The sequence below is a fragment of the Zingiber officinale genome, chromosome 6B, assembly GCF_018446385.1.
Source record: "Zingiber officinale cultivar Zhangliang chromosome 6B, Zo_v1.1, whole genome shotgun sequence".
Classification (NCBI taxonomy): domain Eukaryota; kingdom Viridiplantae; phylum Streptophyta; class Magnoliopsida; order Zingiberales; family Zingiberaceae; genus Zingiber; species Zingiber officinale.
The window spans coordinates 79,899,489-79,917,072 of NC_055996.1; the positions used below are offsets into that span (position 1 = coordinate 79,899,489).

A 17,584-nucleotide genomic window follows, 5' to 3' on the forward strand; every position below is an offset into this window, starting at 1 on the left:
GGCAAGGGACATGGGGACAGAGAAATTTGAGAACAGGAGACTTGAACTGATTGTCGGGCCACGCGTTTGGAAGCATCTTCTGACAATACCGGTGCAATATGTGACCCGACATAGATGTGGTACCGGACCCGCTACAACGGGAGCTGCCTCACTCACCGCTTGATACTTGGCTCCATTTGTTTTGCAAGTTGATATACCGGTGCGCTTTTCATGGTTTTAACAATACCGGCGCGATATGTAACCCGTTCTCAGTTAGCACGTGAGGGATCGGGGATCCCCCATCTGTGCCGCATTCATTACTGCCGCCTGCCGAGTCCGCCAGATCTGGAGATGCCCGACGAGGACCGTGCTCCACCACGGCGAAAAAGGAGCAGACCACCCTGCTCCACCGGCTCCGGCTCTCGAGCACTACCTCCCGTCAGCCCCTCAGCCCTCCTTGCTTCCATCCTCTCCCGCCTCGACTCCCACTCCCTATGCTCCGCCTCTGCTACCTGCCAGTCCCTTCGTGTCGCCTCCTCTCATGCACTGTACTTCCTCCCCTAGCTCCTTTAACCTCCTCGTATTTTAGTCGTCTCCTACATCCTCTGGCGTCTCGTTTCGCAAGGATTTGAGGAATACATTTCTTGCACACTACCCGTTAGGCATGATTTATATAGTTCATTCATATCAATTCTAAATGTAAAGTATAATTATTATTTACAATATCATAATTTCTTAATTTTCTTTGATCTTCCTTTACCTCTTATACCTTTACCATTAATGAGGTCAATTTTTATCCAAGTATAGAATCTAATTATCTTCTAATATGAGCATGGTTCGTCGGAACGGTCGCGGCGACTGCCGCGGACACTGCCGTTCCAGTTCCAATATCATTTCGCGGAACAGTCGTGGTGCGGATTTTTCAAAAAATCACAAAAAAAATTAGAGAACTGGTAATAAGAAATAAAATACATGAAGCCCTACAAAATCAATACATTAGTGCATAATTATCCTACAATAATATAACATGATGAAAAAAATACAATGATAATTATACCTAATCAAAGCTAATACCACGAAGAGTGACAAGGAGGAACCAAATCTTCATTATATTCTCCTTGAGTATCATATTGATTAAATTGATCTCCAACATATGAGCGTTGATATAAATTTGGATTAAATTGCCCATATGGATATTCATTTGGTTGAGTTGATGAAATATGTTCAGAATTAGATGATTGACTTTGTAATAATGTTTCATCACGACGATTGTAATATCCAAAACCATGATACCCAATAGAACTGTCAGTACCACTTGGCGATTCATGATCACGACTATGATGTCCGATATTGCTCCCAAGAGACGTTGAATAATCTGGAATTGCATTCTGTGCATTATCAAAATAACCCTCAGATTCATGATGTCTAATTGCACTTGTATAGGATGGTAAATAATCAGATGATCTGTCATATGAATCATATCTGGGTTGATTGCTACTATAATATACATATCCACCTGATTGATATCCAATTGGACCATGCCTAATATCTTGAGACTCCCAATTATAACTTCTTGATCCATAATCATCTCTTAGTGGAATTTGTTGGTTCCCTCTCAAACGCAAATGTTTAATATGTTCTTCAACACTCATATGCTGTCGTGAAGATCCAATCGAATGTTCTTTATCATTGGCATCAGCAGATTCTGGTAAACTTGTAAAAAAGTGATGTTGTTTCTCCATCCCAGGTCGATACCCATGATTACTATCTTGAGTTGCATAATAATTTTCATGATCTCGTGCCCATGTCATACCTGTGTCATGTTGATCATCTTGAAGACTTTGATGAACATGATGTTCACCATGACTTTGTTGATTATTTCCATCATTTGAATCATCACTGTCGTCACTTTCATCACTATCTTCACTATCATCTCTTGATAAAACTTCTTTTCCTTTCAAATGTGTCGACTTTTCTACATTATTCTTCTTTCTTGAATGACTTTGAACAATTATAGTTGTGTTGTATTCTTCAGCATCTGATGCTTAAAGTGCTTGATCTAACCATGCCAAATCATCATCTTCTAAAACTGGCGGTTCATTATCTCTTGTCCATTCATTTAAGATCTCATCATCATGAAAAATATGATTAAGGTCTATCGGGTTGTAAAAAACATCATCTTCTTGTTTGTGCATCATGTTTCGTACCCTAAGCCGCATATTATAGTGAACATAAACTAATTTGTGCAACTTTTTGATACCCAAGTGATTACGAAGCTTTGTTTGTATAAGAAACCATGTACTCCAATTTCTTTCACATCCCGAAGATGAGCATGTTTGACTTAGAACTTTTATTGTAATTTTTTGAAGGTGTGGGGCATCTTCACCATAATCGCTCCACCATTCAGCTGATACAAAAAAAAATCAATATCATATATATTTTTTAATTATAAATATTTGTAAATTTTAAATTACATACTTGGGAGACTTTTTTTATTGCCATTTTTGCTACTGGATACCCAAATTCACCTATCTGGTCTGTGAATAATTTAATCTAAAAATTATAAGAAAAAATAAATAATTATTGTTTAGATTTGGAAAAAAATATAGGAACATAAAAAAAAATTACCTCACTGATGGCTGAAGCTTGTGCATTTAAGTCTGGCTCCAATCTCTTAATTACATCCTTTAATCCTCGTTTAACTTCATCATTATAAACACAAGTTCCAGAATATTGAAGTAACGGATTAGGGAAATATCAATAAGATAATATGAAATTAGAAATGAGGATTTTGTAAATGATTTTGATGACATACTTTGTACTCTACAATTTAAGCAAATAAATATATGGTTACTTGCCGCATGTAGATGTTGGTGTAATTGATTATACCATCGATTATCAATAATATCCCATTATGATTGCCAATCTCTAGTATTATCTTTTATTGTCATTTTTGATCTATCCATTGTTTCATAGATAATTGACATTGTTGGTTTTTGATCTTGGTCAACTAATTTCAAAACTTTTACTAACGGTTCAATTGCAGCACAAATATCACGAGCCCTCTTCCAAAATCTTCCATCCATTATGATGCTTGCAATGTTTTCTGCTTCTTTTCTTCTTTTGCTTGTATTATTGTATGCTTCCCAATCACCAGAAGTGCACATTCTTTTTAAATCTAAAGAATGCCGAACAAGACTTTCAATTGAAATAAATTCTGTTGCAAATCGGGTTATTCCTGGTCTCAATAATTCATGGTCATTTGTAAATGTTTTCATCAAATTCACAACTTTATCGCTGTTATATATGAAGCTCGTTATTTGCTTGGCTTTCTCAACACACTTTTTTTACTTTTGTCGTCTTACCAATATCTTCTAGCATGAGATCAATACAATGTGCTGCACAAGGGGACCAAAACAAATGTTGCCTTTCTATCATCAATTTGGCACCAGCCGCCTTATTTGCACCTTCGCTATCTGTGACTACATGCACAATATTTTCCTCTCTGATTTCGTCAATAATTTTACTTAATAAAGATAAAATAAAATCAGCTGTCTTTGCTTTGTTGGTGCAATAAACGGAACTATGAAATATCATGTTGTGGTCACAATATATCATAAAATTTATGATTGGATGCTTGTTGTGTGCGCTCCAACCATCACACATTATTGTGCATCCATACTTTGACCATTTTGATTTTAAAGTATTCAAATATCCATTTATTTCATCCACCTCCTCTTGTAAATAAACACCACCAATTTGGCGTCCTGTGGGGCCTTTTATTCTTGTTCCAGCCTTAGCAATGGTGTTTATCATGGATTGATAGTATGGGCCACTATCTGCTGCATTAAATGGAATAGCATTATATATAAACCATTTCGATATTGCCTTACCAATATTTTTTACTTTTTCAGCCCCAAACTAGTTTTTGAGACTCTTTTGTTTTGTGGGAAACATAAAAGAGTCAATTTCTTTTGATCGTAATCTAGAATCCCCTCTTACACTAAAACTTCGAGACATCCCTTTTTTCAAACCAGGATCTAAGCCAGATGAAGAACCAGAAAATCCTATAATTATAAAATTCAAAGTAGCTAGTTAAGTACATTAAATTGATAAGATATATACACATAAATTTAAAATATTATTTACATATTTTACCTTGACCATAGCGATTACACATTTGCTCCTCAATGACTCCTGTTTTATGACTTTCCTTGATGGCTTTTTGTAATTCTAGATTTTCTATATCTTCTATGTCATCTCCACCACTACTACCACTTTTTGATACGTGTGTATTTTGTGTAATTGAATCTAAGGCTATTTTCTTTTTTCTTTGCATTGAACTTCTACTTGCCTTAGAGTCTTGAAGATGTTTTCTTAACATTGATGATATTTTCTTAGGAGCTTTGTGACATATTTCAACATTTCCAATAACATGTGCAATATGTTGTTTTAGTCTTGTAATTCCTCTGGTTATAACTTTTCCACAAAATTTATATCGTATTGTTTTACGATTATCACCCACCATTTGACCAAATTGCCAACCAATATCAGGATTTGGTGCCATTCTAAACAAATAAATAAATAATATTGAATAATTTTGACTTAATGATAATGATAAAAAAACATGATAATGAGAATGAAGCACCTAAAATTAAACAATTCTTAATAACTTAATTTATTAAACTAAAAAATTAGAAAACTTACCTGTTTGCAAATGTAATGGAAATGATAGAAGAAATCAATTAATCAAACGAAGGAACTAGTGACCGTGAGTCCAAAGTTGCATATGCTCAAATTTATGGTAGATACTGAATTAATAAAACTGGTAAAAAAAATTAGAAAACTTGCCTTGTCTATGAATATGATGGAAATGATAGAAGAAATCTGTTAATCAAACACTGATGACGAGAGCCAAAAGATGCAAATACTCAAATTAATAATAGATGCTCAATTAATAGAATCAGAAGGTACTCATGCAGTCAAACATTATTAGCAAATGCTTGGAAAAAAACCTGATGTGAATAACTTAATATATTAAACTAAAAATTCGAAAACATGTGAATATAATGAAAGTGACAGAAGAAATTAATTAACTAAGGAGTTGATAACCTTGAGTAAAAACAATGCATATGTTCACATTTAAAGTAGATGCTTAATTAATAGAATTGGATGAAAAATTAAAAAGCTTACTTTATTTGTGAATATGATAGAAATGACATAAGAAATTAATTAATCAAACGAAACAAGCTAATGGCAGTAGCTAAAAAATGTAAATATTAAAATTAATGGTAGATGCTTAATTAATTGAATTGGAGGGTACTCATGCAATCAAGCATTTTTTTCAAAGGACTGGGAAAAATGATATGAATAACTTAGTATATTAAACTAAAAATGTAGAAAACTTATGTGTCTGTGAATATAATGGGAATGATATAAGAAATTGATTAATGGAGAAGTTGATGACTATAAGTAAAAAAAGATTCATATACTTAGATTTAAGTTAGATGCTTAATTAATAGAAATGGATGGAAAATTAAAAAACTTACCTTGTTTATGAATACGATGGAAACGATAGAAAAACGCAATTAATCTGGTGAAACGAAAGACACTGATGAAATGCAAATGCTATCAGTAGATGCATGCTCAATTAATAGAATGAGGGTATTCGTATTGACAAAGACGAAAGAAAACAGATGTGATAGTGATGTGATGTTGTTTTTTCTTTTTCAATAATGACAAAATAGTAAAAGATGGAATGAAAAAATAAAGTGATCAATGAAAAGCAATACTGGCTGAATAAAGCAAATCTGGTCAAAAGAAATATAGAATCCAAAGCTTTTTATAAGTTAATCAAGAGATCAATGAAAAGTAAAGTGATAAAAAAAATGAAATCTAAGGTTTCTTAATCAATTAATCAAGCATAAAAATGGAATAAAAGCTTCTTAATCAAGTGTGGGCTGAATATAAAGCAACATCAGAAGCCAAAAATGGGAATCCAAAGCTGTTTAATCTATAATCAAAATGTTTGTTATCGAGCCGTTCCATTCCAGCCGTTCTAGCCGTCAAGGGCGGAGCCAGGTTGAAGGCTACCCGGGCTGTAGCCTTCAACCTTGACAAAGGGATTTGCCATAGATTTACTATGGGAGAAGCAAAAATAATGGGAGAGAAACGAGAAATAGCCCGGATGACGGTGTTGTCGTTAACGCTTGTAGCCCACCTCCCACGATCAGCCCAGGTAAATCATCAGGGCTGGCTCCGCCATTGCTAGCCGTTCCGTTCCAGCCGTTCCGGCCGTTATAACGCCGAAGAACAGCGTCCTAAAGCCACTGACGTTATACGTCGGAACTTTGGAACGCCATGGGCTATTCCCGTGCCGGAACGACCGTTCTGACCGTTCTAGGTCCGTTCCGACGAACTATGAATATGAGTATTTCTATTTTGGCTTTTCTTGTGATTCCACATGTTCGTCTTAGTATTCTTGTATTTACTACATAATTTTTTTGTACATACCATTGCCGAATTGTTTAACATTTCAATCCATAAAAATTAAAACATTAATGTTTTAATTCATAAAGTGAGATGTTTCATATCACATTCTTAAAATTTTCTTTAATTTATGAGGCGCATAATGATCACAGCTTAGAAGTTCAGAGTTCTTATCCATTTCAACCAGCCATTGTTTATTTAATTGATTACATCCCTAAGAATAGCATCCCTCCACTTTACCAGGTGAGCTAAGATCAAATTTTTTTTTTCTGTTTGTCTATTTAGGGCATGCATAGCCCTGCATACTTTGCACTCGAGTTATTTTAACTTGTTCCAATATAGAACTATCACTAATATAGGAATATCTATGCCATACTTGTGAATCTGATGATCATCCTAGGAGAATACAATGGTGGGATTGCTGCAAATAAGCTTCTTTATTTCATACCAGTTCACTTCATTTGAAAGATAACTTCAACAAACGTGGGTGTAAGTCCTACTCTTTTGTAGTTTCTTATAAATGTGTGTAAGTCCTGCTCTTCTTGGTTTCTTAAAGATGGGTGTAAGTCCTTCTCTTTTGCAGTTTTATCAGTCCAATGTGGAGCAGTACTCGATGTGCTACTAGAAAACCCCTTGCCATTTTTCAGTAGTAAATATTGCTAATATTAGATGACCAGAATGCAAGTGCCAGTTTTATACATCCACTTTCTCTTGATCTTTATTGTGGATCATGTTTCTGGTTACAATGTCATGAGTTGTTAGTTATTTGAGAACTCAGCTAACATTAGTGGTTTTGACAAAACCACACTAAAGGAAAAAACTCTTAACTTTTTTTTCACAACTTGTTTGCAAATTGATAACCTCATAGGTTTCTAATTTAATCAAATTGACGATCTCAAAAGTTTCCAATTCAATTCAAATTTACTTTCTCTTTTGCAGTTTTGTGGTACATGTTCTTGAATCTAAAAAATTAATAATTGTACTTTTTAAAGAAAATTTAGTTCGACTTACTCTGATATTAGTTCCATGTTTTCTCATTGTCTAATGCAATAATGTAAAATTCCCTTTTTAGTGCAACACAAATCATGAGTCCCAAGTACTTGTGTTTGACTAATCATATCCTTAAACTCAATCTAAGAATGTATCTCCAGTATTAATTGAATTTGCTTTTGGCAGGTCTCTCACTTTAAGCTCTCTAGCTGAACGTCGAGGTCTCTCATTTGTTTTTGCTGATCTAGAAGCATTGCTTACTGGTTGTTCTCAGTTAGAGGTGGGTTAAAACTATTTAATCCAATTAACTTTGTTGTAGATGCTGATTTCACACTGAGAAAGAGGGAGAGAGAGGGAAGAATGAATCGATACTTAAGTAAAGATAATTATTTAAATAGAAAACAAAGAAAAATAGATTGTTGTTTAAGAAAACATAGGTATACCCATAGAAAAATAGCAATGATCACAAAGTAAATCATCTGGATACTTCTTTAAACTGTTTTAACTAGCATATGATCCTGATGTGTGGTTAATATAACATATGGATCTTGTGGTGCATTTATGCACCATTCAATTGTGCAAGTCCCTGTTGAGGGAAATGCACATTTCAGTTTTTGAAAAGAAGCTGAGAAGAACAACTTACTGATGGAAATGGCACATTTATGTGTTGTTGCTTTTCATAAATCTCTGCACAATGTAAATGCATATTTCAATGTTTGAAAAGAAATTGAGAAGAAAAACTTATAATTTATTTTTTCTCATATACTATAATTGAGGATGACTTGGAAGGTTGTGCTGAGATTGTGCACAGCACCATCTGTCCCATTACGTTATAATCATGCTTTTATGCGATGTTAAATGTTTTCTTTTAGTACATCTTGCGATAATATTGAAGAAATGATCTAATTTTCCTTTTTCTTTTTTTAGACTCTCACTTTGGCACTTGATTGTTCCTCATTCGACCATCCTAATTTTGGCCAAGTGTGGGCAAATGCCTCTGAAGTTCTTTCTTGTCTGGAGATTGGATACATACCCGCAACAATGTTGATGGAACTGCTCAATGAAACAGTGAATTCACTTCATCACTCAAACTGTCGATATTTCCCAGCCTTCAGATGTTGTCTTTCGGTGGACTATATCACAGATCACTTGGTTGGCTTTATTACAAAAGGCTGCCCCTATCATGGAACCTATATTAACAGCAGATCTCACGAATACCGGCCTTCAACAGATAAACTCACATGGTAAACTGAAGCACATTTCTCTTATCCTCAGCCAGGATTTCATGTTCACCTATTTCCGTCAAGTCAATGATGTAGGTTTTCTTTTAATGTCTGATGGCTGCTCCACGATGGAAAGTATCTGTCTTGGAGGTTTTTGCCGTGTTACAGATACTGGCTTCAGGGTGATAATACACTTACCCTAATCTTCGCAAATTCAGGGTGTCTCGTGGGATTCAACTCACAGATCTTGTCTTTCATGACATCTCTGCGACTTTCCTTCTGCTAACGCATGTTAGCTTGAGGTGGTGTAATCTGTTAAGCAATAACGGTGTTGTTGGTTTGTCAGATAACAAGCCGCTGATGGTTCTCGACCTGAGAGATTGTCGGAACCTGGGTGATGAGGCTGTGAAGGCTTTAAGCTAACTGCCTAAATTACAAGTATTGTTGTTGGATGGCTAACAATTGGGTGTCTTCCTACTATGTCAATGTTGTATATTAGTGTGAGCAGTTATACATGGTTAAACCCAATTCGACCCGCGGAGGATTCAGCTCTTCAGTTTAATCGAGCCATTTGGTTCACAAGAAGCGGGTCTATTCTATTACCTGGTGAGTATCAATACACATGGAAGGATTATAAACGCAATAACAAACGAACTTACATAAACAACTTCACGATTTAATTCAAATCGATTGCTCATTCATTTCAAACAAGAAAAATAGTTGACTTGTTGCTAGGAATGAAGAGAAGATGAAGATGAACGGTGGGAATTTGAACTTGATGGCTTAGGAACGGTCGAAGTCCCTTGACCGAGAAAGCTGCCTGGCTCGCACGCGGACCTGGAGACGAACGAGCGCCTGCATGCAGTGAACCGCCACGCGCGCTTGCCGTCGCACGCTCGCCCCTCGCACCATCGCTTGCAGCCTCACCAGGCTCTTCAGCGCTCGAAATGCTCGCCTTGCCTAAACATGATGACTCGAGTGATAGTGTCGATTGTTTTAATACATAAAATGAAAAACAAGTGCGCCAAATCTGAAAATTAAGTATATTTTTTTTGGAATTTCAAAATTTTAAATGGCCATCGATTGCCGATATAAAATAATAAAGTTGAGAAAGAAAAATCTTAGAAATAACATGTCAATATTATTATTACCAAATGCCCCCTGAAGTAGGCTTGGATAGTGGTGGCCGCCGATTGCTCTCTGTCAGAAACTTGCTCATAGACGGCCACCGCGCCGGAGCAGTATTTGGCGGCGTCGGACGACCGGCGGGGGTCTTCGCCTTCCTCCACGACCATCGGGTTGTAGATGGTGGTGGCGGCGACATTGTGCTTGATGGCGTCGAGATCGGCGGCGGATGACGTGCAGGATGACCGCACGAGCAGGCGGCGGACGGCGTTGAGCAACCGCCAGTGCCTGGCCATGGTGTCGAACAGTTGGAGGGAGAGGGAGAGGAGGCGAGTTTATGAAGGAAGTTTAGAGACGGGACGTGGTGGCATCGATGGCTCGTACAGTGGGTTTGGTGAATTATGATAAATGTTTTACGTGCATTCCACGTACAATAATTATGAGCTACATCCAAGTCAGGTTTCTATATTTTAAAACGGTGGTAGAGGAAATAAAAAACAAGGGGGAAAAAGTATTTATATCATTGTTAGAAAAAAAAAAAAAGTAAATCATTAATTAGATAATTTCTCAAAGTAGAGCATCTAAATTTTTTTGAATTCTCAAAAACGCACTGAGATTTCAGAATTCTCAAAATCACACCAAGCACTTTTACTTCTTTTTTTTTTCTCTTTTCCCTCTTTTTGCAATATCTTTGCTTATTTTTCTCTCCCCTCCTTCATTCTAAATTAAATTAAATTTAAATTTCAATCAGTAGCAGAACTCATTTTAATTTTAAAAATTTAATTAAAAAAATATAATAATATAAAAGAAGGTTAATGAAAATTAAAATATTAAAAGATTTTATCTAATCTTTAATATGTAATTATAAAAGAGTTAAAAAAAATTAAAATGACTAAATAGAGCTGATTTTTTTAATAAAATTTTTTGGAAAAATCATTTTGTTGCTGAGTATCACAGCTTAAATACTAAATATCAATATCGTTATATTGCTGATTTTTAAAAATCAACATCACAACTTAATAGTGTTGATTTTTAAACACAAGCATCGACAGTGACGTTGGTTTTTAAAAATCAACACCACAACTTAAACATCAGTATCGTTGAGTATTGATTTTTAAAAAATAATAAAAAAGCACATATTTGGACTATGAAACATTGCATAAATTTATAAGAATTAAAATGAGTCCAATCAAAGCTCTCTAGATCCATCAATGAGTTTTAGAATCAGACCAAAACTTATTGATAGACTAAGAAATTTAGATTTTTAAAAAATTGACATAGAGGATAGTTCGGCAAAGGTATTTATGATTTCCATGCCTATTTCTGACATTTCTATGGTAAATTATGTGTATATCATTACAAAAAATATAGTGTTTAATGATGGACAATTTTCGTCGCTATAAGTAATTAGCAACGGATTGATGACGGAATATATTCCGTCATTTAGATTTTTATACAACACCGTTATTGTTAGCGACGAAATATATATGTTGTCGTTAAAAATAGCGTCAATTTTATTGCTAGTCAATGATGAATTTAAATAAATCCGTAAGTTATTTACTGACGGATTTAAATAAATCTGTCGCTAATTAGTGACAGTGAATTATTATTCATCCTTGATATCCTAAATGAAATTTAAATTCCGTAAACACATTAACGAAATATTTATATAAATTCATGGCTAAATAGTGATTCAACGTTAATATCCGTTGCTAATTAGATGAATGGAATGTATTAATATATTAGCGACGGATTTCATTGCTAATCTTTATAAAAACAAATCTAAATTTTGTCCATTTTCCTTATTTATATCCAAATATAATCAAATACAAATAATCACAAACATTAATTTTCACAACAAACTTACAACACAATCCATATCAACAAACTTACAACACAAAATCACATTAACAAACATCAATATCAACTTAAACAATACAATCAATACACAAAAAAACATTCAAAACTAATGCAATCTATTGCATAATAAATCTAAAATTTAGGAACAAAGTTTATATCACTCATATAAGCCATCCTGATGAAAATTTAATACAAAATAATAAAAACATACCTCACTTTAGACTTTGGATATTTAGATATGGTGATAGAAATATATAACATATGAAAATAATCATAAAAAATTATAATACAATTAGAGATGCATATAAAATTTTTTTAAAAAGTAATAGCTATAATTTTGACGGAAATATAGAGAAAAATCAAAAGTTAAGATAAATGATAACATACCTCAAAATGATCTATTCAACAAGAGAATGGTCGGGATCTTCGGCCTCCTAGGACTCCAAACGATGGGGACATGACATTTGTGAATCCAAACGCTTACATATAATGAATTATCTCCTTAGTTCGAGACTATCGCTCACACATCTCCCCTGCCTCTGTATCCCTTTTAACCATTGTCTCCTCCATTGACAAGAGTTGAGTCCACAAATCCTGATTTTCCTCCTACAATGCTTGTACTTTACTAGATGAGGAGGAGGAATTAGGACGACCCTTGATCCCTAGAGCCCTCATCTGGTCAAAAACAACTTTGACTTGAGATCCAAACCCGTAGAGAGAGGTCTTCTTCCTTCCATTGATGATATCATGATAAATGTCATTAACCTCATCGATGGAAAGAGGTTGTGAACTCTCTCCCTCTGCACCATGCTGAGATGCTTGTGCAACTCTAGCAGGCATTGCCTCTTGTGTCAAAATAATGATTTTATTAATCTCCACATAAAGTCTACAAAAATGCTAACAAAAGTTAATATTCTTACATTAATTGCTGAGTAATGTCAATCGACAAATGACTCATCCTTCTTCTTATGGGTCTTGTTAAATACCTCCCAACAAGTCGCAGATTTCTATAATTCAGCAGCTTACATACAGAGAATACAAATACATTAAAATTAATAAATAAAAAAACATATGTATGAAATTTTTATATAACTTAATTCTAAACTTACCAAATCAGAGACATGCTCTACTATAGAACAAGATCCAGTGATATGTTTTGTGGATTTAGTGCTCGGCCTAGTAGATTCTGAATTACAATTTCCTCGAGCAATCACGGGATTGGACTGCCAATGCTGGGTAGCCCAATTGGCTCTCCAAGACTATCAAATTTCATCAGGGACCTTGGATGGCCTGGTATGCCTCTGCCTCTATTTGTATAACATGTCTCTATTCAGTTTAGAGCAGCAGTTGTTCTAACTTTTTTTAAAATTGGTCTCATGACCCTCCTCCCAAACATATCTTTTCTACAACAATAGATTTTAAGAATTAGTATCATGTTAATTTTAAACTATAAAATACATGTTACATTCAAAATACTTACAAAAAAAATTCACCATAATAGAAGTCCTATATGTCCTGGTCTGTAAACCTCCATGTAGTACTAGATGGGGATAAGTTCTTTAAACATCTTGGATATGTAGGTTGTGATCTAATGGCCATCTAGGACATAGCTACATGGAAAAATATCATGTATAAGATATGTGTGATAAATAAAAAAATGATTAAGTATATAAAATCAAAATAATTACTAAATAAATAAATACTTACCTGTCACCAATAACCCTCAAAATAATCTAGTCATCATGTGCTTTATGTCCTAGCTGCATGACTATATATATAAAATCATAGTATAAGACATAAACATTTGAAATAATAATATCTTCTAACTAGGAGATGAAAAAAATATAAACAAATCATACAATATATGATATTATTGTTACTAATTTTTAATCACTTGATGTCATTTTGAATCAACTAAATTAACATTTTATAAGTTCTATTACTAGACTCCATTAGTACATCAACCTCCTCACTGCTATACATCTCTCCATCATCTATTTTCTCGTAAATGATATTAATATCTATAAGTAATTGTCATGTGGATTGTATTTTTGAAACAACTGAGTGTATCTTGACTTTTTCATTTTGATATGCATCATGGTTTTGGACAATTATGGTGTTCGACATTTCTATGGTTGACCGAGACTTTATTTGACACACTGCTAACCATTCACTAGGTCTTTTTCTTTTCATTAGGTACACAAGATAGAACATTTCACCAGCTTGTATTACGAAGATGAAAGGCTTAAACTTGTGGGATCTTTTGTTTGCCTTAACATCAACTAAATTGTAGAAATGATGTATTTTGGTACCTATTCTTGAAGTTGAATCATACCATAAATATCTGAATAATACACACCTTTTTAAAGGTAAAACATGATACTCAACTTCTATAATTTCCTCAAGTCTACCATAATAATCAAATTGAGTATCATTATTATTTGTGAATCCTTTTACGCAAATACTAGAATTATATGTAAGCCTTTGTGAATTGTGTTGCGTCATGTGAAATCAAAATCCATTAACATAATAACCCAAGTAATCTGTTATATTACGGAGAGGTCCTGATGCAATACTTTTTAGTCTTTCATCTTATACATTTGACATTCGACAATTATTCGCCTATAACAGTAGTTATGATATAAATTAGATGTATATATAATACAGTTGTATTATATTATACAGTTATCAACGGGGAGCAACTCTGACAACAATTGACACAGATCATCATAATATCATTTAGAGAAATGATATTTTGCTTTCATATTCAATAATCTTACAGTAGTTGATAGTTGAGAATTGCCAGAAGGAATGTCTTCCCACAATTCTCTTTCACCGACCTTTAACATATCATACATTTTCTAAACTTTGGGCGTAGATGTTTCTCTATATTCAATTGATTATATGCATTCATTGCATTGTAAACCATTGATTGCATTGCATTCATTCACATGCCTTGATAATTCCTCTGGAACAATCAGGAAGGATGATGAAGCAATATCAGGTCCAATTTGGTCAAATACTTAAGACTGATCTCTATGACAATATTAGTTGTAATAATTTGGAATAAAATCATACCTACATATATGTGTTTTCACTGTATCTTCATCACCGAAAATTGTATTTCTACATCTGTGTTGATTACATGGATGCTTTAACTCGGCACCATTCAAGTATTCTGAATGAGACTTAGCGAAGTTCACAAACTCTTAAACCCCGGTAAAAAAATTCTTGACTGATAAATCCATTGTCTAACATATTATATATTCAAGCCTTGTTCATATATATTGTATCCTAATAAGAATAAAATTTCCAACATGATTAATCATGTCAAACTAAGCATAATTATATTTAAAGCATTTAGGTCTCATGAAACTAAACATGTTTTTCTAATATAAATGTCGGAAACCTTAGTATCTTGTAAGAGGTTCTCCTATGATTAGATTAGAAGAACGAGCTCCTTTTTAGGTCTCCTCACAATTAGCATATATGATAATGGAAAACTATAATTGGGTGATTAAATACACACACACACAAACTTAGTGCAACAATATTGTTCTAAAAATCTAAACATACATGGAACATATACATAATATCAGCAAAGTAATACAGCGAACTCGCGAGCACAGTAGGCTTGCAAGCACAGTAGTCTTGGAAGCAAATCTAGCCTCACGAGCATAATGCAAGGTCGGATTCAGCCTCACAAGCATACACAACCTAAGAGCACCAAAGCTTTACCTTGCAACAGAAGGAGCAAACAGATTTTTCTCGAAGGAGTGCTCACGAACGATGGAGAGCTAGGGCACAGTGACACCAGAGAGGAGTCGGATTCCAAAGAGGAGAAGGAGCTTAGGCACATTGACTCGCGACGCTGGAGAGCACCAATGACTCAGGATACGTCAAAGAGAGTGCTGAGGAGGCCAGAGTGGGTCGCTAAGCCTGTTGGCCATGAGGCTGAGGTCGTTGGACGCCACCTTCGAGGACACGTGAAGGAATGCTGAAGAGGATGCGTCAGAGGGGACGAACCAAAGAGGAAATTTGCCAGAGATGCCGCGGATGGTTGTTGGGCAAGATCGAGAGAGAGGAGATCGATCGTGTGAATATGATATGCGGGCCGGAAACCTTATTTTTTCCATATTTTAGCGACGAATATTTACTCTGTCACTATTAGTGGCATCTAATATTTAATATGTAGCGACGAAATTTAATATTATGTTGCCAATGATCACTAATTTTTTAATTTTATTGTATAATTAGTCATGGATTAATTACTCCGTCACTAATAGCGATGGCGAATAAGTTATCCGCTAATAGCGACGGAGTGAAATAATCCGTCGCTAAAACCATCACTAATCGTTGGTTTTTTTTAGTGTATGTCAATTGTCTTATAGTTATAAACTTTGAAAACTTTATGATCACTGCAGTTAATGATTTCAAACTAATATCTTTGGGCATATATAGACTTTGGGGCATTTCAAAAGCCTATAGCACTTTGAATGGATCCAATCAAAACTCTCAAGATCCATTAATGGATTTTGATTGAATCCATTGATGGACCCAAAAAGACTTTAAATGATATTTTTGGGCTCAAAACATGTGTTGTTATATGTTTCACCTAATAACAAATATAAATCTTTGAACGACTTCGATTTGGCACATAGAACATGTCATTCTAATACTTGAGTCAAAAGTTATGATCTTCAAAAGTAAGCATTTGTCAAATATACAACTTATCATATGGATGTTAGAACCAGATATGAACACTATAAATCTATAAATACCTTTACCACACTATCTACTTCTATTACATCTCAACTTTCCAAAAATCCAAATCATCAAAGTCCATCAATGAGTTTCGATCAAAATATATTGATAGACCTAGAGAGCTTCGATTTGACCCATTTCAACTCCTGTAAATTTTTATAGTGCTCCGGAGTCTCAACATATCTTTATTTACTATTTAAAAAACCATTACCAATTTAAGTTGTGGTATTAATTTCTAAAAATTAGTAAAATAAATCAACACTAGTTGGTATTTAAAAATTAGCACCAGTTGATATTTGATATTAAGTCATGGTTTTGATTTTTAGAAACTAACCTCAAAATGATTTTTTTTTTCTTTGTTATAATAAAACCAATCTCCTCTTCTTCTTCTTTTTCTTCTTCTTCTTCTTCTTATTTATTTATTTATTTATTTATTCTTTTATAATTTAGATATTAAAAATAGATAAACATTTTTAAAATTTTTATTAACTGTCATTTATATTTTTTATTAAAAATTAGTTTGCTGCCGGATTAAAATTAAAATTAAAGTTAATTTAATTTAAAAGGAAATAGAAGAGATGCATACTGTCTGTAAATGACAGAAAAAAGAAAAAGAAAAATAGGGAAAAAGTTAATTGTTGGCAATTGGTTAAAATTAGAATTAGGTGTATTTTGGGGAATTCTAAAATTTGTGCGCCTTTAGAGAATTCCAAAGCTTTCTACGAAATTGTCATTAATTTTATTATAAAATTATTCGTGCAATTTGTCACTAGGTAAGGTTGACAAATTTCATTATATTTAAGTAGATTCGAACTTGAGTTTTAATATTTGAATAATATATTTTAAAAAATATCTAAAAAAAATTAAGTAGGTTAAGGTTGACCGGATACTTGATGTATGAGAGAGAAAAGTCAAGTAGAACGTGAAAGACTGGATACTTGACCGACAAAGTCCTAACTTGAGGGTTAGGTAAGGGTAAAGTCCAAACTGGAGGTTAAGTAAAGCAAAGTCCTAATTGGAGGTTAGGTACGGTAAAGTTTTAGTTGGATGTTAGGCAAAGACAAAGTCCTAACTCAGAACTTAGGCAAGGTAAAGTCCTAACTGGAAGTTAGATAAAGGCAAAGTCCTAACTCGATAGGCAAGGTAAAGTTCTA

The 17,584-nt window shown here is 34.0% G+C and overlaps 1 pseudogene; it reads left to right on the forward strand.

The window, feature by feature from the left end:
* The first annotated feature begins 210 nt into the window (after positions 1-210).
* On the forward strand, positions 211-9,140 carry LOC121991154 (annotated as a pseudogene).
* Positions 9,141-17,584: the final 8,444 nt, after the last annotated feature.